The following is a 27,576-nucleotide window of genomic DNA, read 5'->3' on the forward strand; positions in this document are numbered from 1 at the left end:
TGGCACCAGCCTGGGGCAGAGTGCTCAGCATCCCTTGGCAGAATGGAAGGATTAAGGACCACGTCGGTCGCGTGCGTGTTGGCCCTCAGTTGCCCAAGAGTTTCTTCTCTGCTCTGAGAATGCACAGTGCTCCCTGGTTTTGGAAATGACGAGGATAGGGGAACCTTTAGTTTCATGGTCTTGGCCGCCTTATTGGGTTTTTTTCTGGTCTATGAGATACTAAGAATGGGAACCATTCCTGTAACAGTTAATGGAGACAGAGAAGGGGTGGGGAGGCTCTCTTGTCACCCACCAACAGGCTTCTCACGCTCTTTCTGAGTGTGTGTGTGTGTGTGTGTGTGTGTGTGTGTGTCACTCGTGTCCGACTCTCTGTGACCCCCTGGACTGTAGCCCGCCAGGCTCCTCTGTCCATGGGATTCTCCACGCAAGGACACCGAAGTGGGGTGCCATGTCCTCCTCCAGGGGATCTTCCCGACCCAGGGATCACACCTGCGTCTCCTGCACTAGGCAGGCTCTTTACCATAGCGCCTCCTGGGAAGCCAGCCTAGGAGGTGGCGGGGGAGAAGAACGGGAGTTAACTTTTTCCCCTTCTGTACTCTTTAGGCCGTTTGCTCACCCCTCCCTGACCCCCTTCTTTGCGTTCCGGCCCCGGCCCTGCACTCATCTTTCTGTTTCTGAGTTTGCTCCTGGCTGGTCTGTCGCAGGAGCCGCCCCACGTGTGCTCAGCCCCGCTGCCTGGGGACAGGCGCCTCCCCGTCCCCGCTGGACGGAGGTCTGCTGTGCTGAGGACAGCGCGCGAGTGAGGACCTCAGGACCGACCTCTCTGTCTCTCAGAGTGCCGAGCCGTTCGGAGAGGCGTTGTCTCAGCACCACAAGGCAGGTTTACCCACGATGCTTCCAGCATGAGGGGCACCTTCGGGGCGATGGATCTGAGGGCGAGAGGTCTGGCTCTGCAGGCTCTGGAGGTGGGAGCCAGGGCTCAGGGTCGAAGCTGGTTTCACGGATTCCTTGAGATTTGGGGCGGAGACGGTTCTCCACTTCGGACAGCCAGGTCGGCCAGCACGTCCTAGTCTGCCTGGGACTCTCCTGGTTGCAGCTCTGAAAGTCCCGTGTCCTGGGAAGGCCCTGGCCAGCTGGGCAGTAGGTCCCAGGAGAGCCAACAGTGGCAAACTCTACCGCAGCAGGCGCCAACATTTCTGACACCGGGGACTGTTTTCCATGGATCCGGGGGCGGGGGGCGTGGTTTGGGGATGATTCAAGGGCGTTACATTTACTGTGATTATTATTTCTATTATTAGTGCCTCAGCTCCACCTCAGAGCATCAGGCATTAGACCCTGGAGGTTGGGGACCGCTGCTCTCCTGGACTGTTTGTCCAAGATTCTGCTTAGGCAGGTCAGGAAGATCCTCTGGAGAAGGGAATGGCACCCGCTCCAGTATTCCTGCCTGGAGAATCCCATGGACAGAGGAGCCTGGCGGGCTGCCGACCATGGGGTCGGAAAGAGTCAGACCTGACTGAGCGACTAACACTTTTAACTTTCAAATCCAGAGAAGGAAACCACAGAGAGGATATTAAAGGAGCCGGAGTCATCCCACCCAGAGAAGAGAGGGCTGATGGTGGGGGTGGGCAGGGCTGGGCTGGTGCCGACCCGTGTGGCCGGGCTGGACCGTGTACCCAGAGTCCCTCTCCACCCGAGCTCAGAGCTGGAGGAAATGGGTGTGAGGGGAGCCCAAACTTACTCACAACGGCGAACTTCCTGGCAGCGAGTATTCTTAGAAACACTGAGTTTCTAAGGCAGATTAGGCATTGTCTTTGGAGGTCTTCAGCCCAGTAGGCTCCTAAGGGCTTTAAGGGTTTAGGTGTGGTCCGGGAGCCAAGGGGTGAACCAGGCCCGTTCCCAGGTTTCCTTCTGGCGCTAGGCTTTTGCTTCCGTCCACCCGTCTCAGATGGCTGATGAGTGTTCGTGTCCTCTGTTGCCTGTAGTTAAACCAGAAGACAACCAGGAAAAGTGCTGCGGCTGGGGTCTCATGGAGGAGTCAGTCGAGCTTCTCCAGAGCGTGGTGGGGAGGAAAGATGAGCGTGCTTGTTTCTTTTTTCCCAAGGAAAGCTCACAATTAGACAAGGTTATTTATTGGTCAAACGATTTCATGAGGGCAGTGTTAGCAATTTTAGGTGGGGGAAAATTCCCTGGGATCCTATTTTTCGAACGGACTGAGTGACCCACCTTCTCTTTCCACTCACTGGCCTGATTTTTGTTGTTCAAAAATCATTGCTAAGTCGTGTCTGACTCTTTGTGACCCCATGGACTGCAGCACGCTGGGCTTCCCTGTCCTTCAGTCTCTCTCGGAGTTTGCTGAAACTCGTGTCCCTTGAGTCGGTGATACCATCCAACCACCTCATCCTCTGCCGCCCTCTATCCTTTTGCCCTTGATCTTTCCCAGCATCAGGGTCCTTCCTGAAGAGTTGGCATCTGATATTTCCCTCCAACATCTTTATGTTGAACCTAGAATCCAACCTTCCCCACAGAGGACTTATGCATTATGGCAACTGGACCTTATTGAGTGACAAGAGTCAAAAGCACAACAAATGAAAAATTCTTACATTATTTCCCATTTTCGGGATCGGCTCATTCTCCTTCATAGCGTTGTTCACACTCTGGAAAACTGCGCTGAGCCATCTGGTGAGGCACTGCGGCTGAAATGGAGAGGGTTTTCAGGGCAGTGCTGCTTGTTTTGGGAGTGTCTGTCCCTCTAATGCGAACAGTTCTGTGTGTTGGAAATTGAGCCCCACTAACAGCAAATCTGAGCATCTTTCCATTAATCTAGTTGGAAATTGTTCCTTCTCACTGATCTCAACCCACCAGGCCTGAGCTCAGAAGCTGAATGCGTATACTCTCCGTTAGCTTCCTAACCACTCCTTACAGGCGTTTCATTAGTCAGGGTTCTCTGGGGAAACAGAACCCATAGGATGTATACATATGAAAAGAGAGAGATTAAAGGATTGGCTAGCAAGTCCAAAATCTGCAGGGTGAGCTGCCAGGCTCCTGTCCCAAAGGCTGTCAGGCTGGAGGGAGAGCTGCCTCCATGATATTCTGGCCTTCACCTGACGAGACCCACCCACCGTTTGGAGGGCACTCTTCTCTACTTAGAGGCTCCCAACTTAAATATTGGTCACTTCTAAAAACACCGAGCAAGCATCAAGAGTAATGTTTGACCAAATATCTAGGCCCTGTGGCTCAGGCAAGTTGACACACACTGCTGACTTTGTGTCATTCCCTTGGATTGTGTCTGCCCACACCCTGACGCTGCGCGCCCCGCCATGCACACACACACCCCTATAATCCTGCCATGGGTTTCTCTCTGGGGAACAAACCAAAGGAGGGTCTGGTCCACAAATTCAAATGGCTAAGAAAATCTCAACCTGATGTAACCAGGGTAGTAAGACCAATGTCAGGGCAAATTTCTAACTCAAGAGACACCACCTTAATTCTTTTACATGAGCGGCTGTTTACAGATGAGTATCTGAAATAGTTTTGGCTTCACCTTTGGATATAAATTTGGTGAAATAAATTCTGCTCAAGGGAGCTGTAGAGAGGACGCCCTGCATGGGTACTGAATTCATATTTAAGAGTCAGCAGTTACAAAGCACAGCCACGCAGCAGAATGCCCCGTGGAGGCCAGTCTGTGGGTAAGAGGGAAGGGGACCACCAGCCTTTTAACCCCTGATTTCAGCAACAAGCGTGGGGGTTCCCTGGCGAATTCCTCCTTTAACAAGAGGAAAGATGCCTTCTGTCCTGTTTTGTCTTCCGCTGGGCCTCTGTTCAGAGTTGCAGGCTAGTAGAGATGCTAGTGGTACTAGCCAAGTACTGCCAGCAAAAAAGCACTCTGCATTTTCCCCTGTTTATCAAAGAGGCTCTTTTTTGGTTTATTCTTTTAAAATATTTGGTTATTTGCTTGGCTTGCTGGCTCTTAGTTGAAGCATTCGAACCCTTAGCTGTGGCCAGTGGGATCCAGTTCCCTGGCCGGGATCTAACCGAGGCCACTTCAGTGGAAGCACAGAGTCTCAGCCACTGACGACCAGGGAAGTCCTAGAAATATATCTTGACTTGGTCTTCCAAATCTCACCTCTGTCAGGTAAGCTCATGTTGTCATAAGTTGTAGGTGCCCGTATAAAACTAAGTTTCTGATTTCATTTTATTATAGTGTCTTAATTGTTCATGTATTCCAGTCTGGGTTTTAACATGTGTTCTTGTAACTCACCGTCCATACCTTCATATACGAAAAGCAGACTTTCATTCACATAACCAGTTTTGTGCTATAATCTTACCCGACTTATTTTTTCACTTGTCATACCGTTTTGGAGATGTGACCATGTTGGTATAAGTCAGTCTTATTTACTGCTTCTGACCCTTGTCCAGTTTTTCCACCTATGATGTTCCACGGTTGGCATACTCCCTGCTGCCCTGGAGGACAGGCTGCTCACAGCTGTTTGCACACTAGTGCAAACACACTGCCTCTCTGGCGCCTGCCGGGTCCTGAGAGCTGCCACCTGGGGACGATATTTCCAAGTCACACGAAGAATACACATATACATGTTTCCACTAATCCTGCCAAACTGCCCTCCAAAAATGGCATCAAGGGCCCATCTGTAGTGCAATAAAGCCTTCCATTTCTCCACACTCCTGTCCGTACTTGCTGTCATACAAAACCTTTTTACTTTTTCCCAGTCTAACTGTAATAAGGCAGGATCTCATTCGTATTGAAGCTTAGTTATTGCACAGCATTATATAAGTCACAAGTTTACAATCTAATGAGTCACAACTTGTAAAGGTTGTACTCTATTTATGGTTGTTATAACCTATTGGCTATTTTCCCTATGTTGCACAATATATTCTCGTAGCTTATTTTTTACCTAATAGTTCGTACCTCTTGATCCCCTCCCCCGGGACATCCCCTCCCTCTTCCCTTTCCCCATTGGTAACTGTCCTCTGTATCCATGGATCTGCTTCTTTTTTGTTATATTCACAAACTATAGTAGGTTGTATTTTTTAGATTCCACTTACAAGCGATATCATGCCGTATCTGTCTTTCTCTGTGTGACTTACTTCACTTAGCATAATATCTTCCAAGCCCATCCATGTTGTTGCAGAAGGCGAAATTCCACTCTTTTTAATGGCTGAGTAGCATTCCATTGTGATGTACACCCCGTCTTCTTTCTCCATTCTTCTGTTGCTGTAGGTTGCTCCCGTATCTTGGCTATGGTAAGTAATGCCGCTGTGAACACTGGGTTCATGTATCTTTTTGAATCAGTGTTTCTGTTTTTTTCTGGATTGATAGCCAGTAGAATTGTTGGGTCACATGGTAGTTCTATTTAAGCTTTTTGAGAAACCTCCATGTAGCATCTCATCTTTAACGTAGCCTGCACTCCTCTGATTACTAGTTAATTTGAGTGTCTCCTCTGATTTATTGGCCATTTTGCATTCTTCTGTGAATTCTTTTTTCATATTTTTGCCAATTTTTCTGTTTGTTTTTTTTTTTTCCTTGCTAATTTACGAGAGTTCCTGGGATGTTCTGATTTTAATCCTTTGTCCTAGTTTTGAAAAATATCTTCTTCTAGCACATTTCTTATCTGTTACTCTTGTCAAGGGTGTCTTATTTTGGAGAGAAAGTTTTACTTTTGATGTCATTAAATTCATCAAATTTTTTTTCCTTTGAAGTTTGTACTTTTTGGGTCTATGATTGAATCAGCTACCTTTTGACATGTCACAAACCACTGTAAAGCATAACGGCGTAAGCCAGCAGTGATGCCCTGCGGTGGCCTGGCAGGGGGGTCCTCTGGTCCGGGACTGCCTCCTGGGACTGGGTGGTCGAGGGTGGTCTCAGGTCACGGGGGTCTCGGCTGGGAGGGCCGATCCTCTCCACACGGGGATCTCGTGGGTCCTGGCGGCGGGGAGGGCAAACGCTGGGTGCACATGCTTTTCAAGCCTCTGCTTCTCTGGGTCGTGAGGACCCAGTGAACCAAAGCAGGACCCTGGACCAAGCCCAGATTCAGGCAGTGAGAGGAAGAGCCCACCTCTGTCCCGCTGGGAGGAGCTGTGGCCTGTTTGTCCGTGTTACTGCGCTGCAGTTTTTAGAGCAGGTTTAGGTTCGCAGCAAAATTGAGCAGAGGGTACAGAGGTCCCGATTTGCACCCAGCCCTTCCACACCGTCATGCTCACACTTCCACACCCAGCCCTCACATGCACAGGACCCCCATCCACAGCCCCTCAGAAATGTCTCAGTCTGTGGACAGAGCACACCACCCAGAGTCCACACAGTGTCGTTCCTGGTGGCGTTTGCTCTGTGGGTTTGGGCTGATGTACGACGGCACGTGCCCTTCGTCACAGCATCAGGGAGAGCGGCTTCCTGGCCCTGAGCGTCCTCTCGGCTCCCCTGTTGTTCTTCCCACTCTTCTCAATCCTCCAGGCTTATAAAGATATTCTCCGATGTTTCCTATTAGGAGTTTTATGGTCTTTAAACTATTTGGAATTTCTCTTTTTGTGTTGATTTTTAAAATCTTTAAATAAATATTTAAAATATAAAGTATTTCATTTATATTTGTTAAACTTAATAAACTATGTTATTATATACTGTATAATTATTAAAATTAATTTAGATGTAAAAGTTTTAATTTAAATCAGTTTCTTCCATAGAGTGAACCACATTTTTCCAAGATCAGTTATTATATAATCTCCCAGTTTTCCCTCTGGTCTATACTGGCAGCTCCATCATATACCAATTCCTCGGGTATACGTTGTTCCATTTCAGAACTTTCTGTTTCTGCTGTCTCCCCTGTATTCATGCTTTGTAATCCGGGTTAGTGTCTGACAGAGCTAGACCTTCTTTGCCTTTTGTTCTCAGAATCCCCTTGGCTATCTGTGGACTTTTACTCTTCTTTATAAAATCTAGAATTAATCTTTTCAGTTGAAGAATCGTCTTGAATTCTTCAAGTTCCAGGGGTTTAAGGCACATCATGGTGACTAGCGTCAACGAGACTGTGTTGCATGCCCCAAAGCTGCTATGAGAACAGACCTTTAGTGTTCTCGCCAAAACGACAGCAGGACAGTGGTCATGCCAGCTGGAGAATGTGCTAACCAGTCTTATTGAGCAAATCATTTCATAATATATACTTAGGAGGGTCAAATCATCGCACCACACACCTTAAGGTAAAATACCATTGTGTGTCCACTGTATCTCAGTAAAACTGGAAAAACTCACCTTGAGATTTTGACTTAAATTGCACTGATTTAGAGATTCGTGTAGGGGAATCACCATCTATTCTGTGCCAAGCTGGCCTACTCATGAACATGGTACATATGCCAGTTTATTTAGGCGCTCTTTATAACCTTTGTTAGAGTTTTAATTTTTTTCCATGACTTCATGTGATTTGGGGGGGTTAGGTTCATAGATAATTAAGTTTTTTATTTTTTCAATGATGTAAAACAATGGGTTTTTTTGTTTTGTTTTCCTGTGTTTTACCAGACTCCTAATGATACAGGAGGAGCTTTATGGAATTGTTGAAATGTTGTTTAAAAAAAGCTCTGAATCTGAGGAAAAAGCATGTCATCCAGGGTTATAACAGTATTAATATTTGAAGTGACATCATTCATCATGGCTTCTAAACTATAACAAATGATTAGTTTCAAAATGAAACCAGGCTGTTGAGGTATTCACCCAAGTTTAACAGATTTTTCTCTCCCAGTAATGCAGGAAGTTCAGCGTTCGGTACAACTCACAAAGGCATAAGGTCATGAACTGCTCTCTCTGAAATCTTTATTTCAGCAGCTCCCGTTAGAGAGAATTAATTGCTCAACTGTAAAAGCAGAGTCCCAGGGAAGTTTGAAAAACCAGCCAGATGGGAGAGAGTTTCATGGCACACGCAGGCTTCTACCCTAGCAACAACAGCAGCAACAACAGCAGCAACAGCAGAAACCAGGACGTTTTAACGGGTTCCATTTCCATTGTCAGCCCAACGCTTTATAAGTTTCCTTTGTTCTTGGGATAAAACCTGAGAGAGGTGAAGGGAGAAGCTCACATACTGAGTTTTCAAAGGATGGATGCCAGGGAAGGTCCTTCCTTGCTCAGAAAAAGATTATAACTTTGTCACTTTTGCAGAGAATAAAGAACATGAAGTACCTTTTGAGATCCACATGTATAGACAACTTGAGAGTGCTTTGTGATGGATGTGAAAACGTTCAGCGGAATGATTACCTGGTCCAGGCAGCAAATGCCTTTCTTTGTTTTGTACTTTTCTCCTTATTTTTTTTTTGTTTGTTTTGATTACTTCTTATTACATTTTTTATCTTTTTTTTTTTGCATTCATTTTTAAAATATCTGGACCCACTGCAATTATTTCTGTCAATGAGAAGTCATGTTATTTGGAACATGGGATGCTCAGGTCCAGTCGCCGACATTACGGTTCATTGGACCTTAGGGTCTTTCTCTGCGTTCAGCTCACCCCTCTGACGCAGGAGTGGGCTAGGTGACCCCCAGGTGTCCTGTCAAACTCTAAGAGTCTGCATGTCTTCTTGGACTCCTGGCCTTTGGAGATAATTCTTAAAGTTTCCATAAATAAAGTAGAAACCAGCTATGTCTTTAAAGCCAGTGAGAGGCTTAGGGGAAACAATAATCCCCTCCTAACTGACTCAGAAACTGCCAGGACTGTGGGGACTGTACATGATAACAAGAGCAAGCTGCATCTTTCTCAAGTCCACTTTCCTTCTAGCAATTTCTTGAATTGCAATAAAAATTGGAAGAGATGCGAGTTGGAATTTGTCAACAAGATAAGAGACTCATGGATAAAGTGAGTTATCTGCCTTTTGTTCTGACCGAAAGGTGACTTTCCCTGAAATCCTGCTGAACATCGAAGGAATTAATCTGGTTGAGTGAACTCAGCCAGACATCGAGATGCTCTGATGCCCTTCTCAGCAATGATGCTGAAGCAGCAGTAGCTTCAGTCTGCTGAAGCAGTCACCGCTGCCAGAGGGAGAAGAAGAGAGAAACTAGAAAAATCAAAGCCTTTGCAAAAGTATGGAGCAGCAGTTAAGAGGCTGTCCTCGTGCAAGGCTTATGTAGCCAACTGGTCAACCAATACCCCTCACTTGCTTGCAGATGAAGACCTCACCTCTGCTCTCTGCCTTCTAGGAGCTTACAGCTTAGTTCACAGCCACTTTCTCTTCCACAGGCCAGTGAACCCAGTGCCTGCTAATAGGCTTTTCCAGATGGTACCACTCCCTTTAGAACCAGTGGCAGCCCATACTAGCCCACTGGCCTTGGCATCATCAGGCCTTTGACTTTTCAGCCCCTTCCAGTTCTCAGGTCCCTGCTCTGGGGAGGCACCGACTATTGACAGTCAGCTGCCTTATTTCTGGCTGACCGTTCTTTATTCTTGGAATCCCCCGCAGCTGCTGTCATGTCGGCCCTTCCACCTTCATCCTGGCGTTGGCCCCTGGCTCTACAGACTCCTGCTGCTGAGGCCTCCTCCCCGTCCTTCTGGGCTGAAGTGGCACGTGGAGGGTGCGTTCTCCTGCTTCTGCCTCCCGGCTGTCCCAGCAGGGCCTCATCGGTTTTTAAGTGCTGATTTATTTATTTGGCTGCTCTAGGGCCATAGTTGGGGCACATGGGGTCTTTTCGCAGAGGTATGTGGGATCCAGTCCCCTGACCAGGGGTTGAACTTGGGCCCCCTGAATTGGGAGTGTGGAGTCTTCCCCACTGAACCCCTGGGAAGTCCTCAGAGCCTCATCTGCTGTCCAGAGCCCCCAGGCAGCCTGTCCGTTCCTGGGATCTGACTTTTCCTTGGACCCACAAGCATGCCTATCCACAGCCGATGGGGCAGAGGCCCCTTTATCACTGTCTCAGGCCATACACGCCTGGACGTGCCCCTGCAGCGTCCGGATGTGACTCGCTGGACTCTGAGCAGCGGGGACCAGCTCAGGAGCGATGCTTCCTTGATCTTAGGGGTCCTGTTTTGTTAGGGCCCCTGCCGAGGGCTCAGACCGAGGCTTCACCTGAGCTTGAGAGACGAATTCATTAGAGACAGAAGGCTCCAAATGAGCGAGAAATTGACCTCCTCCCGAAGAGAACAGTTTTCTCACTGTGAGGCATAGTGACAAGGGAAGCCTTTCATTCTTTGCTGCCTAACCAGCAAGAGGACCTGATCCCCAAAGCCAGCGTCTGTGGAGGCTTCGGGGCGACAAAGCTGGGCTCCACGGACCATCTGGGCAGACACGGTAACTCATCCTCCTCAGCGCACGCGCCCCTCCTCTGGGTGCTGGTGCCATCCTTAGGTGGGCAGCCCCCGGGTCTGCGAGCCCCCCTCACACAGCAGGACCCTGTAGGCGTGTCTGTAAGGGTCCCTTCTGGGACCCCTCCTTCCTGGCCCCAAGCTCAGGCCCTCGTTTTCTCTCCCCAAAGTCAACACAGTCACCTCTTCACCCTGGAATTCCCAGCCCCACTCTCGCCCTTGCCTTTCTCCACTTGAACATACTGGTTTCCTTTTGCCTTAAAAAAGGAGCTCGCATTTCTTAGTACAGCGAGCCAGAGTTCTCCACAGGTGCATCACTGATTACCATGTACCCAGGAAAAAAAAGCCAGATGTTAAAAAAAGCCAGATCACTACGTGATCTGAGTTCAGACAGGAGTAATCCAGGTCGGTTTCTATCGATCATGTGTTTCTCCCAGTATGAAAGGACGAGAGAAATAAGGCCAACTTCAAACAAGCGTCTTAAATCAATTAATGATTTCATTTCAATTAATTCCACAAACAGACCCTGCCCTAGAAAAGGGCTCAGTTAAGGTGGTAGAGCCCGGTAATTGCGTAAAACTTAAACCTTTATAATCAGAAATTCAAGTTCTCTCCTTAACAAAATGTTTATAATTAAATATTCCGATGCTAATTACCCCCATTCTCCTAGCTGTGGTGTTTCTTACACCAGCGGAGTGAAGAGTTCTAGGGTACGTGCCACTCCGAAAAGGCCCGAGTGCTGTAGGCCCACATGGTCTACTCTAACTTGTTGCCGATGCAATCGAACTTTTCATCGAGAACCACTGCAACCTGCCACATCCTCAGTCTCAATGTTTACCTGGCCTTAAGCCTAGCCCTGCTGCTGCTGAGTCACATCAGTCGTGTCCAACTCTGTGCGACCCCATAGACGGCAGCCCACCAGGCTCCCCCATCCCTGGGATTCTCCAGGCAAGAACACTGGAGTGGGCTGCCATTTCCTTCTCCAATGCATGAAAGTGAAAAGTGAAAGTGAAGTCGCTCAGTCATGTCCGACTCTTAGCGACCCCATGGACTGCGGCCCACCAGGCTCCTCCATCCATGGGATTTTCCAGGCAAGAGTGCTGGAGTGGGGTGCCATCGCCTTCTCCAAAGCCTAGCCCTAACCATGTGAATTCCTTTACCCATACCCCACCCCCTAATCAACATAAACCCAGGAGTCCTATTTATACTGGCCATATCAAGCTTAGCTGTATATTCTATCCTCTAATCAGGCTGAGCCTCCAATTCAAAATACGCACTAATCCGAGCCTTACGAGGAGTTGCACAAACAATCTCATATGAAGTCACGCTGGCAATTATTCCATTACCAGTCCTCCTAACAAGTGGGGCCTTTACCCTCTCCACCCTAATCACCACACAAGAACAAGTATGACTAATCCTCCCGCATGACCCCAGCAATAATATGACTCATCTCAGCACCAGCAGAAATGAGCCGAGGTCCATTTGACCTACTGAAGGAGAATCAGAACCAGTCTCAGGCTTTAGCACAGAATACGCAGCAGGACCATTTGCCCTATTTTTCATAGCAGAAAATGCAAACATCATTATAGTAGATATTTTTACAAGAATCCTATCCCTAGGGGCGTCTCATAATCCATATATACCTGAACTATACAGAATTAACTTCACCATCAAATCACTGCTACTCACAATCTCTTTCCTATGAATTTGAGCATCCTATCCCTGATTCCGTTATGATCAACTAATACACCTACTATGAAAAATCTTTCTACCCCTAACGCTAGCCCTATGCGTGTGGTAGGCATCACTACCCATTCTATCAAGCATCCCCCCACAAACATAAGAAATATGTCTAATAAAAGAGTTACTTTGATAGAGTCAATAATAGAGGTTTAAGCCATCTTATTTCTAGAACTATAGGGATTGAACCTACTCCCAAGAGCCCAAAACTCTTCATGTTCCAAATTATACCAAATGCTAATAGTAAGGCCAGCTAATTAAGCTATCGGGCCCAGGCCCCGAAAATGTGGGTTTATATCCTTCCCGTACTAATAAACCCAATCATCTTTATCATTACTCTATCAACCATTTTACTAGGAACTATTATTGTCATAATCAGCTCCCATTGACTACTCATCTGAATTGGATTTGAAATAAACATACTTGCTATTATCCCCATTATAATAAAAAAATATAATCCATGAGCCACAGAAGCATCAACCAAGTATTTTCTAACCCAATCAACAGCCTCAATATTACTAATAATAGCCATTATCATTAACTTAATATTCTCAGGCCAATGGACCATAATAAAATTATCTAACCCAACAGCATCCATACTCATAACTATAGCTCTTACCATAAAACTAGGAAGAGCCTCATTCCACTTCTGAGTCCCAGAAGTAACACAAGGCGTCTCCTCATCATCTGGCCTAATCTCACTTACATGCCAAAAACCAGCACCCATACCAGTACTTTATCAACTCTCCCCATCCATCAAGCTGAACCTAACCCTAACCCTATCCATCCTGTCAATTATAACTGGAGGCTGAGGAGGACTGAATCGAACCCAGTTACGAAACCTTATTACTCATCAATCGCCCATACAGGCTGATAACAGCAGTCCTACTCTATAATCCCACTATAATACTACTAACCTTAGTCCCCCACAGCATCATAGCCTCTGCCGTATTCACACTGTTTATAGCCAACGCAAGCACCACCGCCCTACCACCATCCCACAAGTGAAAGGAAGCACCTGTTACGACCGTGCTCCTATCAATAGGAGGACTTCCCCCACTCTCAGGATTTATACCAAAATGAATAATTAGCCAAGAAATGACAGAAGCAGCAGAGTCATCTTGCCCACCCTTATAGCGATTACAGTGCTGCTAAACTTACACTTTCACCTACGGCTCACATTCTCCGCTGCACTGGCCAGATCCGACGCAGTAACTCCCATACGAGTTTCTGCCCTGGCACGACAAATGACTCAGGGCCTAACCCTGCCCTGTGTTGCCGCCTCTGGCCTGAGCTCCCACCGCGCCTCTGCCTGGGGTGCCCCCACGCACTTCTCATCTCCTCTGAGCTGACCCCAGATATCCCTGCCATCCCACCGGGGAGCGGAGCGCTCCTCGGTTTCGCGCTGTTGCTGCGTTTAGCGCCCTTGATCTCGCGCTGTGAGTGGCTGCTGACGTGTCTGTCTTTCCTACCAGCGTCTAAGCTTTTCGCGTCGGAGAAACGTAATCATCTTCTTCACAGCTGCCACAGGCACTGCTCGTTGCAGGCGCTCAGGGAATGTTTGCTGAAATGAGTCTGCTCAAGCGCCCGCCTGGCTCCAGAACCCAATGAAGGTGCACTTGTTCACGAGGCACACCTGTGTACAGGCGCATCCACACACACACACGGACGCCCGCGCATTGCGCTCACCTCCATCCGCACGCATAGCATCCGTCTGCTCATCACGCAACGCCCTGAGCTGTGCCGCCCTCTGCTCAGGGAGGATGGGGTGGTCTGACCGAGAGGAAATTCGGAGAGAAGAAACGCACGTGACTGGCACAGCCCTTCTCCGCTGTCCGCTTTCGGAGCCACCCAGCCGTCAGGGCGCCCGAGCCGGGTGGCGCGCGGGAGGGCGGGGCCGGGGGCCGGCTGGCGGTCCAGCGGCGTGGCGGGGCCTCCGCGCCGGAGGTCCATCTGCTCAGGGACACAGGCTCAGCGTCAGCTTACTCACGGGGCGCGGCCCCGCCTGCCGGCTTTCCTCATCTCTTTCTCGACTGGCCCGTGAAGCAGGCAAGGAGGAAAGCGTTTGTCTCCTGGGCCCCCTCAAAAACCCGCCTAGGAGGAGAACACCGAGGCAGAACTTGAGTAATTAAAGTGATTGCTTTAAAGCTAAATGACTTTAAATAATTAAAGCGATTATCTCCACCTGTCTGCTGAGTATCTTCCAACTGACATAAGGAAATGGGGCTGAGGGACTTGCTTCTTACCCACTGGGGTGGTTACTTCCTGCTTGCGACCAGTAAGACACCCTGCAGGAGCCTGTCGTCTGTCTTGATGCTTGGTCCTTCCGTGATGTATGAGACATGTGTGGAGCTTCCCAGCTTTCGCAGCGTTGGGAAGCTCCGTGAACACAAAGAATCATTCCTATTTACCTTGATTTGCTTACAACTGGTTTTGCTGGCAAGGCCCCTCCTGCCCTGCTGGCTTCATCTCCCCGGGAAGCTGGCCTCACGCAGGGATGTTTGGGTCCCTCCCCCGGGTGTGACGGCATTGTGTTGGCTGCACCTGGACAGGCGTCCCCTCCAGCAGGAGCCGCATTCTCTTCGGAGTAATGAGACCCTCCTGAAGACACAGTCAGGCAGCCCCCTTCTCCCCAGCGTGCAGATGCTGGGCTGTGACGGGCCCTGGCTTTGTGCCCCTGCTGCGTCAGCACTGATCTCACTTCTGTCCTCTCTAGGGTGAGACAGACTCAGAGACGATTCCAAGATGAGGGCTGGCTTAGAGTTCAGTTTTCACAAACAGCCGCCAGTTGAGGAAGGTTCCAGAGACAAGGATCGTTGGAGGGAGAGGTTGAAGAGCAGGTTGGTAGTCGTGGGCTCCGAAGCCTTGGGGGCTATTTTGCAGATGTGTGTGTGTGTTCAGTCGCTCAGTTGTGTCTGACTCCTTGTGACCCCATGGACTGTAGCCCACCAGGCTCCTCTGTCCATGGGATTTTTCCAGGCAAGAACACTGGAGTGGGGTTGCCATTTCCTCCTCCAGAGGAATCTTCCTGACCCAGGGATGGAGCCCACGTCTCCTGCCTTGGCAAGCGGATACTTTACCACTAGAACCACCTGGGAAGACTTAGGGACCAACTGATGTCCGTCTCCACCGAGAAAGCGAGACGAAATAACCCAAGGCTACAGCAGAGGGGTTGAGTCTTGGCATGGGTGCCCCAGGGGCTGGGTGGAGGTGTCATCTCCTGATGGGCTTGACAGTTCCCATAGATTGTAGTCTGCCTGGGACCGTGGGCATTCCTCTTCCAATAAGTCTCAGAGAAACAACAAACCCATCACACTAAAAATATTTCACCAACTCCACTTTCACTGAGAGAGAGTTTTTTTGTGTGTGTTTTTTTTAATGTGTTTGCTTGCATTTTGAGCTGGGAAAATCCAACAATTACTGCAGACTGCCCTCTCCCCAGGATCCCACTCAAACATGAGCAATCCTGTGGAACCCGGGAATGTCACGTTATTTATGTCTCTAATTAAGAATGCTACCCATCTTTGAGAGGGGCCTGCAATTTCTAGCTTTGGAGGAGGGCTGTAGAGTGTGTATTTAATTTTTGAGATATACCAGGATAAAATGAGTGTTTCCAGAGCTGTGTGCTGTTTTGGAGGTTTTGAAATGGAAATGTAAAGGCCTGTGCGGGCCGTGCTGTGTACGACTCTGAGATTCGTAAGGCCTTTTGGCGACACCCCTGATTTCTCACTGCGAGTCTCGGACCCGAACGGAGAGGCGCAGTTCTGTCCCCAGTGTGCGACCACCCACCACTGGTGTTCAGTGGCACTGCGACAGCCCTCTTTTCTACTCTAATACTTATGTATCTATTTTCTTACATATTGACCAAAAATAATCAGAGGGCCGACCTTTCAAAGAAAAGTGAGGAGAGGCTGAGAACATGTAGCAAAGGAACACAGTCCGGCTTGCCTTTGGTATTTGCAAACAAGAGGGAGAGAACTGGAAAAGTGTGGTGGGAAGCCCAACTTTAGGTACAGGCGAAAGAAGATTAGATGGACAATGTGGGGTTTGTCAGGGAGGACCTTGGAAGCAGTGGTAAGTGAAGAAAATGGCATGGTAGAAACAGCAAGAACACGGGCTTCGGAGAAAAGAAGATGCGCTTCTGAGGCGGACCTGCTCAGCTCTGATCGTGGAGGCTCTGATGACTGTTTTTTTCTGGGTTACTTGTTGACCCGTGGATGGTGGTGGCATCACAATTATGTATCACGGGTGCTGGTCACGCTTCTGGCAATAACTGAATAGGTTATTTTGGATCATACTTGGTTCTCAGAACATCTAGAAAAACTGGACTAAAAATAAAAACTTTTAAAAAAAGACATTGGAAAGCTACCAAGATATGGAGAATTTGCAGTACCAATATATTAGTGTATTTTCTCTGACACAGTGAAATCAAGCTAAAAATTAATAACAAAATTTAGGAGACAAGTCCCCATGTTTGGAAATTGAACAATACATTTATAATATCCATGTCAAATGATATTGGAAATGAGAAAATATTTTGCATTAAGCCACAGTTAAATTGCTGCCTTTCAAAACTTAGGGGACGCAGCTAAAGCCAAGCTAAGAAGGACACTCATGGCTTTAAATGTTTTAATTTATGCAGACACTATGAAATTTTTAAAGACTCAAAAAACAGTTGTTTAAGAATCTAAAGAATTTAGAAAACAATCGGAAAATCGAGTCTACCAGCAAAAAGAAAGAAGCCAAGCAAACATTAGTAAGACAAAAAACACACCTAAAACCAATGCAGTCAGCATTGCCAAGTTAATCCCCAGATTCCCCCCCGGAGCCGTCTTAACCACGCTCCATCAAGTCTGATGTGTTGTGTTTCTTTTCATTTAGTTTAAAGTATTCAAAATGTTTTCTTGAGTGTTGATATTGGACTACATTATTTCTTGAGTTATAGATATTGGACTATGTTAAAAATCAGGAATTTCTGTTAATGAAAAGAATGAAAAAGACAAACCACAGAGGGGGAGAAGTTATTTAATGCACATATAAGTGACAAAGACGTCGGATCCATAATATATAAAGAACTCTTACAAATCAATAAGAAAAGTTCAAAAGAAAAATGGGCAAAAGACAAAAGAAAAAATACACTTCACAAGAGAAGATACCTAAATGAGCAATAAATATATGAAAAGCTGTTCAACCTCAGTGCTCGTCAAAGATGTGCAAACTAAAACCACAAGGAGATACTTGGGCTCTAAAAGGCAAGAAGATGATAGACCTTCAGCTGTTAAACTAAGCGAAATCACATGGAGGCCTTGCCATGACCTTCAGGAATCTGGCGGCACCAGCCATGGGAATAAGATCGTCTGAACCAGTGTCATCAGGAAGCCCTCGTTTACATCGCGTTCTTGGCTGCTTTGACAACATCTGTATTTGGGGGCGGGCCTCCATAAGCCTGAACAATGGCATAATAGGAGGGAAGGCAGTCCCTGGGGTTACCTGTGGGAGCTGAAGTGCGCAGCTTCCCCAGAGCTGAAGGGCACAGCTTGAGAGGCTGGTGTTCTGCTTTCTTTCTCAACTGCCAAGCAGGAAGCTGGCCAGAGGGTGTGGTTGGCACTTACTAGGGGCCCCCTCACGGAAGAATTTAAGGGAGTCTGAGCCGCTTTACAAGACTCGAGTCCTAGGAATGACTCCTTACGCTGCTGTCAGAAACGGCTTTGCAGTTAAGGATCCGGAGGTGGATCCCCCAGGAGGACAGCTGAGCACTGTTTCTGACTGCGGGCGGGCAGGCCCACAGCTTCCCTGGCTGGGAACACTCCCCCCGAGTGACCCCCTCCGAGGGCACAGAGGATTAAGAAGCTGCATGCTCAGCCCCAGAGTGTTTTGCAGAAAAGCAAGTTTGGAAAAAGAAGATCCCGGGGCAGTCTCTATTGTCTTGTCCCTCTCACGTGTGAGATTCAGGTAAAACTCACACACTCGGGACTTCCGGGGTGGGCCAGTGGCCAAGGCGCTGCGCCCCAGTGCAGGGGGCCCAGGTCTGACCCCTGGTCAGGGGACTAGACCCCACATGCCACAGCTGAAAGGAAAACCGGAAAAGATCCTGAGTACCTCAACTAATACCTTGTGCAGCCAAATAAATAAGCATTAAAAAGAGAAAAGACCCACATGCTCGCGTGATAACGGAGTTGTATCCGTGCACGCTTAGTTGCCCAGTCGTGTCCGACTCTTTGCGACCCCATGGACTGTAGCCAGGCTCCTCTGCCCGTGGGATTCTCCAGGCAAGAACACTGGAGTGGGGTGCCATGCCCTCCTCCAGGGGATCGTCCCAACCCAGGGATCGAACACGGGTTGCCTGCATTGCAGGTGGACTCTTTGCTGTCTGAGTCACTGTGGAAGCCCGGATACGGTGCTGGATTCCCATCAAAGTCTCACGCATCTCATACCATCCCAGCAGCTGGCCTGGCACGTCTGTTTGTTGTTGTCTTTTTGGCCCCATGGACCACAGCACAGGCTTCCTGTCCTCCACTCTCTCCCAGAATTTGCTCAAGTTCACGTTCGTTGGGTGGGTGATGCTGTCTCACCATCTCGCCCTCGGCCGCCCTCCTCTCTTCTGGCCCCTAGTCCTCTCCCGCACTCCCTGCACTTTGGGCTCTTCCGCAAAGGGCCCCCTCCTCTGCTGCCCATCCTCGGCCCCCAGGCCAGACTTGCTCTGGACGGTTATTTTCGTCGTAGTGCGGTGCTCTCCCTAGAAGAGTCCAGATGTTTCCCTCATAGACTCATTCACTTCCTTCCCTGCGTGCATCACAGTCATCTCAGAGAAGGTCACGTTGTCCCCCTGGTCGGAGCACGCCGCAGGATACCTGTCTTCTGAGACCTGTCGGTGGCGGTTTCTGCAGGCGGACCCTGAACCAGGTGGTGAGGGGAGCCCGCATTTTCCCTGCGGCTCCCCAGCCTCCGGAGGCAATCTCCTGTATTTTGTGTCTTAAACTCTTTACCAAACAAAATCCTCTCAAGACAAATCCTGAAACTGTGTCATACCAAATGTGAAGGGCAGCTCCACGAGTTATCTCTATCATTATTTCACAAGAGCCACTTATTGCTTCGGCCGCTCCAGGTCTTCGTTGCAGCAAGCAGGGCTTCGGTCTTCACTGTGGTGTGGGTTTTTTTTTTTTTTTTCCCGTTGCACCATGTGAGTTCTTGGCGGCGGCGCTCATGGGATCCAGTTCCTTGCTATTGTGCTGTGTCTCTGGGCTCCAACGTTTTGCAGCCCCAGGAACAGTAGCCCACCAGGCTCCTCTGTCCATGGCATTTTGCCTGGAGTAGGTTGTCATTCCCTACTCCAGGGGATCTTCACAACCCAGGGATCAAACCCACATTTCCTTCGTCTCCTGCATTGGCAGGTGGACTCTTCACCATTGCGCCACTGGGAAGCCCCTCCAGCTCCCTGACCAGGAACCAAACCTGGGCCCCTGCCCTGGAGCCGAAGCCTTAGCCACTGAGCCACCAAGGAAGTCCCTACCTCTACCAGTTTAAAAAAAACTTTACTTTGTATTGGGGTGTTCCCACTCCAGTATTCTTCCTGGATAATCCCATGGACAGAGAAGCCTGACGGGCTACCATCCATGGGGTTGCAAAGAGCCTGACATGACCAAGCATGCATGTGTGCACACACACACGTGCACGCGCACACACACGTGTGCACACACGTGCACATACACACACACAGCCAATTAACAGTGTTGTGATACTTTCAGGTGAATAGTGAAGGGACTCAGCCACACATACATATGGACCCATTCTCCCCCAAACTTCCCTCTATTCCAGGCTGCCACATGACATCAGGCAAGGCGCCCCGTCCTTCTCACCTACCTCTATCATTTTGAAAGAGGTCAGCCAAGGAGCCCTGTGCCTGCATGTTTTAGGGAACAGCAAACGAGCGAGAGGGTTTATTGCTCCAAAACGCTCTCCTGCTGCACCAAATCACATCAAACAAGCAAATTGCTGTTTGTAATGATCCCTGATTCCCTATTTTAATATTTCAGAATGGGAAAATGGGGATTTAGAGCAATAACGAACACTGATTCATTGGCTGCCTCAGTTTCAGGTTCTAGACATGATAAGGCCTCCCTCAGCCCTCAATATAGCAGCCATCAATTTGGACACCGCATCACCTACACATCAGTCCTTCCTTACGAGGGAAAGTTGCATTTATAAATGGAAGTGATAGTTTTATTCTTATTTAATCCTCTGAAGTGCTGACTGCAGCAACGTGAGCACTGTGAGCATGTGAGGGCGGTTTCTTGGGCGAGTATCAGAATATCACCCACTAGCGGGCGGTCAGCTACTGCCTTGATGGCTGTCTCAACAATGTGTTAACACTCATCAGCTGAAATTTCTTACATATTTGTCTGAAGGGAGAAAAGAATGTTCGGGGGGAAAGATATCCACTATTTTTTACTAAAACTTTGTATTTTCCGAGGAAGTCAAAAAATGCCTATCTACTTGGACTGACCTAAAATGCAATGCTTTTAATACCAACCTGATTTATCTATGACCAGGCTTCCAAAATCATGTTTAACTTTATCCTTAAATTGGCCTCTACATCAGCAGTCTTTTCCGGGTTCTTACTTTTAGCCATGCTATCTCCCTTCTCCTTGCTGTTTTGGAATGATTGCTGATAATTAACCCCAACCACTATCTACACCCTGAACCCTCCCGCTTTATTCCTAGTTTTTAAAAGTCTTCAGGCATATTATTGATCCCACCTTCATACAAAGTCTGTGGAGCAGCAAGAGGAGTGAAGAGCTGGCTCTTCACCACCAACGGGGTGGGGGAGTACGTCAGCTGCTCCGAGAGACCTCGGGAGGGCAGGTGGGAAGACACGGACAGGAGGGAGGAGGAGGGGAGAGACGCCCTGCTGCCCTCTTCCCAACGGGAGCAACTTTTAAACTTAGATTGTTCCTTGTCAGTTATATACCCATATGCTTTTTGAGCCAAATCAGACTTTAAAAGGAAACACCTAAACGATGGAACCACTCTGGCACCCAGACCAGGGCTTGCTCGCACACCAAGCCTCTCTGGGCTCTTGCCAGTCTTGGAAATCTGGTGGCTTTGAGTTTCTGGGGACTCTCAACGTCCCTCGCCAGCGCTTTGTACGTGGGTCAGTTACAATGGCGATATGCCTGTATAGATGCAGAAATGTCAACCTTTAAGGAAAAAATAACTACACGGTATTTTGGAGTATGACCCGGGGGCACATGCCATAGGTCTGCACAAGCTGTGCCTTGATTTGGGCAGATCGTAGGTGGATGTGAACGTGGTGTCCTTAGTTTGTATGTGGGGTGGGGCCCTCAGAGAGCCCTATCAGAGAGCACTGGATGGATGGACTGTTTCCCCAATAGATCGTTTTTGACGTGCTGATAACTGTAAGTTAAAGGCATTTGAGAAGCAGCAGTGGAAAGCAGAGCTCTCTGACCCTTCTTTTCATCCTGAAAGCAAGAGATAAAACTCCTGAGGAAAGGTGCCCTCTTAATGCCAGGAGGCATGTGTGTGTGCTCAGCTGTGTCTGACCCTTTGAGGCCCCGTGGACTGCAGCCTGCCAGGCTCTCCTTTGAGTGAAAGGTGCCCTCCTAGTACCAGGGGGCATGCCCGCGTGCTCAGCTGTGTCTGACTCTCTGAGACCCCATGGACTGTAGCCTGCCAGGCTCTCCTTTGTCTGTGAGGCTTCCTGGCAAAAATCCTGGAGTCGGTTGCCACGTCCTCCTCCAGGGATCTTCTCGACCCAGGGATCAGATTCCCATCTCCTACACCTCCCGCGTTGCAGGCGGATCCTTTACCACGGTGCCACCTGGCAAGCTATACCAGGAGGAAGGATGCTTATCACCAGACACGTGGAACTAGTTCCAAGAATCTGTGCAAACACACCTCACTGGACTAATGCTTGTCTCCCCAGTTTCAGTTCCACGAGTCCCTCCCCCAGCCCAAGACTCTGTCCTGCCACTGACTGTTCTTTGCTGAAGATGCCCCACAAACCGGAACGCTCTGCCGCCGTCTCGAGTTACTTTTCCCTTGAGTTTCTCCCTTGTGATGTGTGCTGCGTGTGTTAGTGAGCTGTTCCTTTTCCTGTTGTTAATATCTGTGTTTAAGAGTTTCAGCAGAAAATCTAAGGTGGGTAGAGAAAACGTTTGCCTCCCCTGCAGCTGCCAGGTGATGCGGTGGCAGAGAACCTGCCTGCAGTGCAGGAGATGCGAAAGCCTTGAGCTCGACTCCTGGCTGGGGAGACCCCCTGGGGGAGGGCACGGCAACCCACTCCAGCGTTCTTGCCGGGAACATCCCACGGACAGCGGAGCCTGGTGGGCTGCAGCTCACGGGGTGGCAAAGAGTCGGACCCCGCTGAGCACCACCACCCACCCCTAACTGACAATAAATCCTGGGGACTTCCCTGCTGGTCCAGTGGGTGAGACTCCATCTCCTGATGCAGAGGGCCCGGGCTTCATCCCTGGTCAGGGAACTAGGTCCCACTTGCCGGAACGGAAAAGAAAAAAAGATCCCCCGTGCCACAGCTAAGACCTGGTGCAGTTAAATAACAAATATATTTAAAAAAATGAACCCTGGGGAACTATTTCTCGGGGAACTAGGGGATGATAGATACCACGGCAAGCCAGGAAACAGGCCCAACACTTGAGACGGCAACATCAGTCTGAACGACAAGGATGTGCTTTAGGTTAAAGGGGCAATGACGGGCCACAGAGGAGGTGGAAAGGAGAGGGTAAAGGAGGCGACTGGGGGACCTAAACCTTGAACTTGGGACAGGATTCGACAAACAGAGATGCAGATGAACTCGCAGGCGGAGGCGCTCCAGCGAGGTCCAGACTTCAGGGGGTTCAGGGCGTGCTCCAGCCTCAGCAGGAGGCCGCTTCAGAAGGGAGGGCGAGGCATCGTCTTGTCCGGAGGTCACAGCGTTCAGCACAGTCGGCATGGAGGTCGTCCTCAGTAGAATGAATGAGAACGTGGGCCCAGGTCGGACCCCGGGGTGAGGGCCTCAGACTTGACACAGGGCAGAGAGAAGAGCCAGGGTGTGCCCGGGAGAGCTGATAGGAGACTGGGGAGACAGCTTCCGGGCTGAAAACCTGCGGGGTGGGGGTGGGAAATGAGGAGACGGGGGGCAGCGGAGCCGGGCTGAGAGCACCCGAGCAGCAGCCGTGGTCGTCTCCATCACAGACTCACAGGGATCCTCTTGGTTCTGTCTCTTGGCTCATAAGATAAAAGTGTGAGCACACAAAGGTTATTACAAGGCACTGTTACGGCCACATGGGACCAAGGGAAAATGAGAAGATGGGGGGGAACCCTCCAAGGCAGACTGCTAAAGTGGCTCAGGAACAGGGAGAGGAATCGTCGTGTGTAAATAAAAGGGCCTCGGGAGCCCTGCATGTTCGCAAATCGTATGGAGACGCGATCCATGTCGCTGCCTAGTAGAGCTGTGCCTTTGTCCTCTTCGTCTGTTGCCATGGGCTACCGATCCTGGAGGGAAGACGAGCTCTGAGACAACTGACCAAATAAATTTAATTATCTTGGAGAACATCAATAGGGCCTCGTGGGCCTTCTTTCTGTTTGGCCAGCGGTTAAGAGCCTGTCCCCTGACTCCTCTGCCGTCTGCCCTGCCCGAGACGCCCCGATCGCTGAGTCACCACCTCCTGGGCGGTGGTGGTCTCAGATGCTCAGCCGTGTCTGTCTTTTGGGACCCTGTAGAAGGTGGCCCACCAGGCTCCTCCATCCATGGGATTTCCCAGGCAAGAGTACCAGCCTGGGTTGCCATTTCCTTCTCCAGGAGACCCTCCTGACTCAGGGACTGAGGCGGATTCGTCACCACCGAGCCAGCATCTGGCCCTAAAATACGTCGTGTGTCTAGAGATTTCTTACTCATCCTAGGGACTGTTCTTAAGAAAAACAAAAAACACTGATTTGGCTGTATAGAGGCACGGTGCAGAAGGTCATCTTCCTTTACAGAGTGAGAATCAGTCCGGTGTTTGTTTCCAGCTAGACCAGAACCCACACTCCAACGGTCCTCTCTCTGTCCCTGAATCTGTATTCAAGGGAGGGTTGAAGAAGCAAGTCAGAGACCTCAGGTGTGAGCTGGACCAGTGGTTCTCAGAGTGTGACGCTGGCCCGCCAGCAGCCGCAGCCTCACCTGGGAATGTGGAAGGAACATGCGCTCTCTCGCCCACCCTACACCGATGGGGTCAGGGCCCCTGTGATTCTGGTCGGAGCTGAAGCTTGTGGCGAGCGGCTTACAGCCTGGAGACCTGTATTCAGCTCAGTTCAGTTCAGCGGCTCAGTCGCGTCCGATTCTTGGCGGCCCCATGGACCGCAGCACGCCACACTGCCCTTCCAGGTTACAGCCCGGAGAACTGTATTAGTCAGGGTTTTCCAGAGGAACGGAGCCAATGGGCTATATATAGACACGCATAAGAGCAGATTTAGTACACGAGTTGGCTCAGCAGTTGCAGAGGCTGAGAAGTCCCCTGAGCTGCCATCTGCGGGCTGCAGACCCAGGAAGGCCAGCTGCCTGACTCAGCCTGAGGACCAGTAACCAGGGCACGGGTGGAGTCAGGTCCTGACCGGAGCCCCAGAGCCCAGGAATCCGGATCCTGGTGTCTGAGGGCAGGAGGAGCCGGTGTCTCAGCTCCGGCAGAGAGAGCAAGTGTGCTCTCCCTCAGAAAGAGGCCTTGCTGTCTCCCTCGGGCCCTCGAGGCATTAAGTAACACCCACTCATCCTGGGGAGGGCAGTCTATTGCACAGAGTTCACGGATTCAAATGCTAATCTCTTCCCCAAGCACCCGCACAGACGCAGCCAGAAATATTTTACCAGCTATCTGAGCATCCCTTAGCTCAGCCAAGTTGACACATAAAATTAACTATCACGGTAGCTATCGATAAAGCTAGACTGAGCATATCACGCGGATTGATTCTTCTCCCTTCTTTGGTTCAGTCAATCCCTGTCTCAGTTCCTCAATATTTTATGGTGTGCTTGCCCGATATCGCTGTATCTGCTGGGATGATAAACCAGTCAAGGTTTCTGCTCTCAGACAGACTTGCAGATAAAAGACAGAATACCCAGTTCACTTTGAATCTCTGCAATGAAAACAAATTTGTTTAAATATGTTTGTCCCAAGTATTGCATGAAACATCCTAAAAGCTAGTCTTCGCTTTTCCGAAATGCGAATGTAACCGAATACCCTGTATTTTTATTTGCTAAACCTGGCAGTATACTCTGTGGTATGTATATTCTTGTGGGGAATGCAGACCCCCAAAAGTACACTTATTTCAAAAAGCAGTGCTTAAAAAAAAAAAACACTGCTTCTCAGTGTTAAGGCGCAACTGAAAAATAAAAAGGTGTAGTGCGGGAAAGACTGGCATTGGGCAGGCTGGTCAGAGAGGCGCGCTCCGAGGAGCTGGAAGCCAATCGTGAGTAGCTCTGAGGGGAGAAAACTCCAGACAAAAGAACCAATTTGGTGCAAAGTCCCTAAGATGAGAAGATTTTAATATGTTCTTGGAATTGGCCAAAAATCGGCAAGGAGAAAGAGGCAGACGGTGGGGGTGGAGAAGCGGACAGGAGCCCAGGCTTGTCTCCACTGAGGCCCGAGTGGAGAGCAGCATTGAGTCTCGTACGGGAGTGTTCTAAGCACGGAGGAGCCTCAGCGCTGGCTTTGTGATCTTAGACACCATCCTAGCTTCTGCACAGAGAACCCTTGCTTCTGTAAGAACAAGGAGCAGGGGTGTGCAGCAGGGAGGCAGGTCAGGAAGGGCTCGTTGAGGTCCAGGGAGGAGATGGTACCAGCTAGGGCACGGGTGGTCGTCAGGGATGTGGGAAGGAATAAACACATTTGGGGTATGCTTTGGAGAGGAGCAGACAAGGGCAGAGAAATTGATGCTGCAGAGAGAGAGGGGACAACTGCAGGGAGAAGTGCTTGAGGAAGAGGAGGGGATAAATTGAAAAGCCCCAAGGGAGAAGCTGGTGGGAACAAGGACAGCTTACCTGTTGTGATTAATCAGAGAGAAGACACGAAGGGTACAGGCAGGTGTGCCTGGGGCTTCCCGGGCGGCTGAGATGGTAAAGAATCCACCTGCAGTCAGCGGACCCGAGTTCCATCCCCGGGTCGGGAAGATCTCCTGGAGAAGGGAACAGCTACCCACTGCAGTATTCTTGCCTAGGGAATTCTGTGGATGGAGGAAACTGGTGGGTTACAGTCCACAGGGTCACAAAGAGGCGGACGCGACCAAGCGACTCAGACTCCACTTCACAGACACACGCAGGTCTGGAGATGAGGTGCGGGACAGCGCGGGGCCCCAGGAGGACGTGCTCTCCTTAAATGCAACATCAGCTTCATCACAAAAGCTGCGCTGAATATGTGCTTGTGCTTAATTGTTTAGTTGTGTCTGATTCTACGACCCCGTGGACTGTAGCCCACCAGGCTCCTCTGTCCATGGGATTCTTCAGGCGACAATACTGGAGTGGATAGCCATTCCCTTCTCCAGGGGATCTTCCCAATCCAGGGATCGAACCCTGGTCTTCTCCATCGCAGGAGGACTCTTCACTGTCTGAGCAGCCAGGAGAGCCCAAATGAAGGGCCTGCCCCCGCTCCGTGTATAAACACATTCGCAGATCATGTCAACCACCACATCTGCTAAATGGAACAGTCACAACTTGATTGGATGCAACTACAAATTGTGTGTCTGCCACTAACAATTTCAAATATATTTTTGCTCCATTGGGCTTCTTCTTTAAGAAACTGTGGTTTAAAAAAAACATGAAATCTACCCTCTTAACAAAATTTTAAGATATATACGGTATTACCTACGTGAACCTTGCTGTGGAGCAGCGGAACGCACGGTGGATGCCCGGAGCCTTTTGCAGCTCGTTTCCCCGCCCCTGGTCTGTGGGAGCCACTGCTGCGTCCTCTGCCTTTGTGAGTTTGACGACTTTACGCGCCTCGTGCACGCGGAATCGCGCAGCATGTGTACTTTGGTGGCCAGCTTATCTCACTCACATAACGTCTTCAGGATGCCCCAGATTGCGGGATTTCCTTGTTTAAGGCTGACCAACACTCTGCTGTATGTACAGATCGTATTTTGTTTACCCTCTCACCCGTCGATGGATATTCGAGTCATTCCACCTCCTGGCTATTGTGAACAATGCCGCTGTGAATGTGCAAATACAAACATCTCTTTGAAATCCTGCTCTTAAATACGCAAAAGTGGGATTGAAATGGGGCAGGACCCTATGGCCCTTGCCCCCGACCCCTGTCCTCAGCCTGCTTTTTGTCTGTGAAAAACTTCAGTCACAGAATAAGCTTAATCCGAGAAGTGAGGAAATTCAGAAGCCCAGGGAAACAGGCAAAGGAGAGCACGTGATAATAACATCGTTGTGTCTTCCCGACTTCAGCTCCTTCTCCAGGGCTGCAGGTAGTATTTTGAGCCATATCCTGTGAGCTGTCCGTCTACAGATACGGAAAGCCCACCAGGTGGGGAATTAGCTACATGATAATCAGACTGTAGCCACGGCATA

The 27,576-nt window shown here is 49.5% G+C and overlaps 1 long non-coding RNA gene across 1 annotated transcript; it reads right to left on the minus strand.

Annotated features, from left to right (window-relative positions):
• LOC108633767 lies at positions 1,629-13,872 on the minus strand. The gene is made up of 3 exons (XR_001917141.1): positions 13,710-13,872; positions 2,601-2,693; positions 1,629-1,976 (listed from the first exon to the last, which is right to left on the minus strand). It is a non-coding gene; the product is annotated as an uncharacterized LOC108633767 (long non-coding RNA).

The sequence above is a fragment of the Capra hircus genome, chromosome 24 (genome assembly GCF_001704415.2).
Source record: "Capra hircus breed San Clemente chromosome 24, ASM170441v1, whole genome shotgun sequence".
Lineage (NCBI taxonomy): Eukaryota > Metazoa > Chordata > Mammalia > Artiodactyla > Bovidae > Capra > Capra hircus.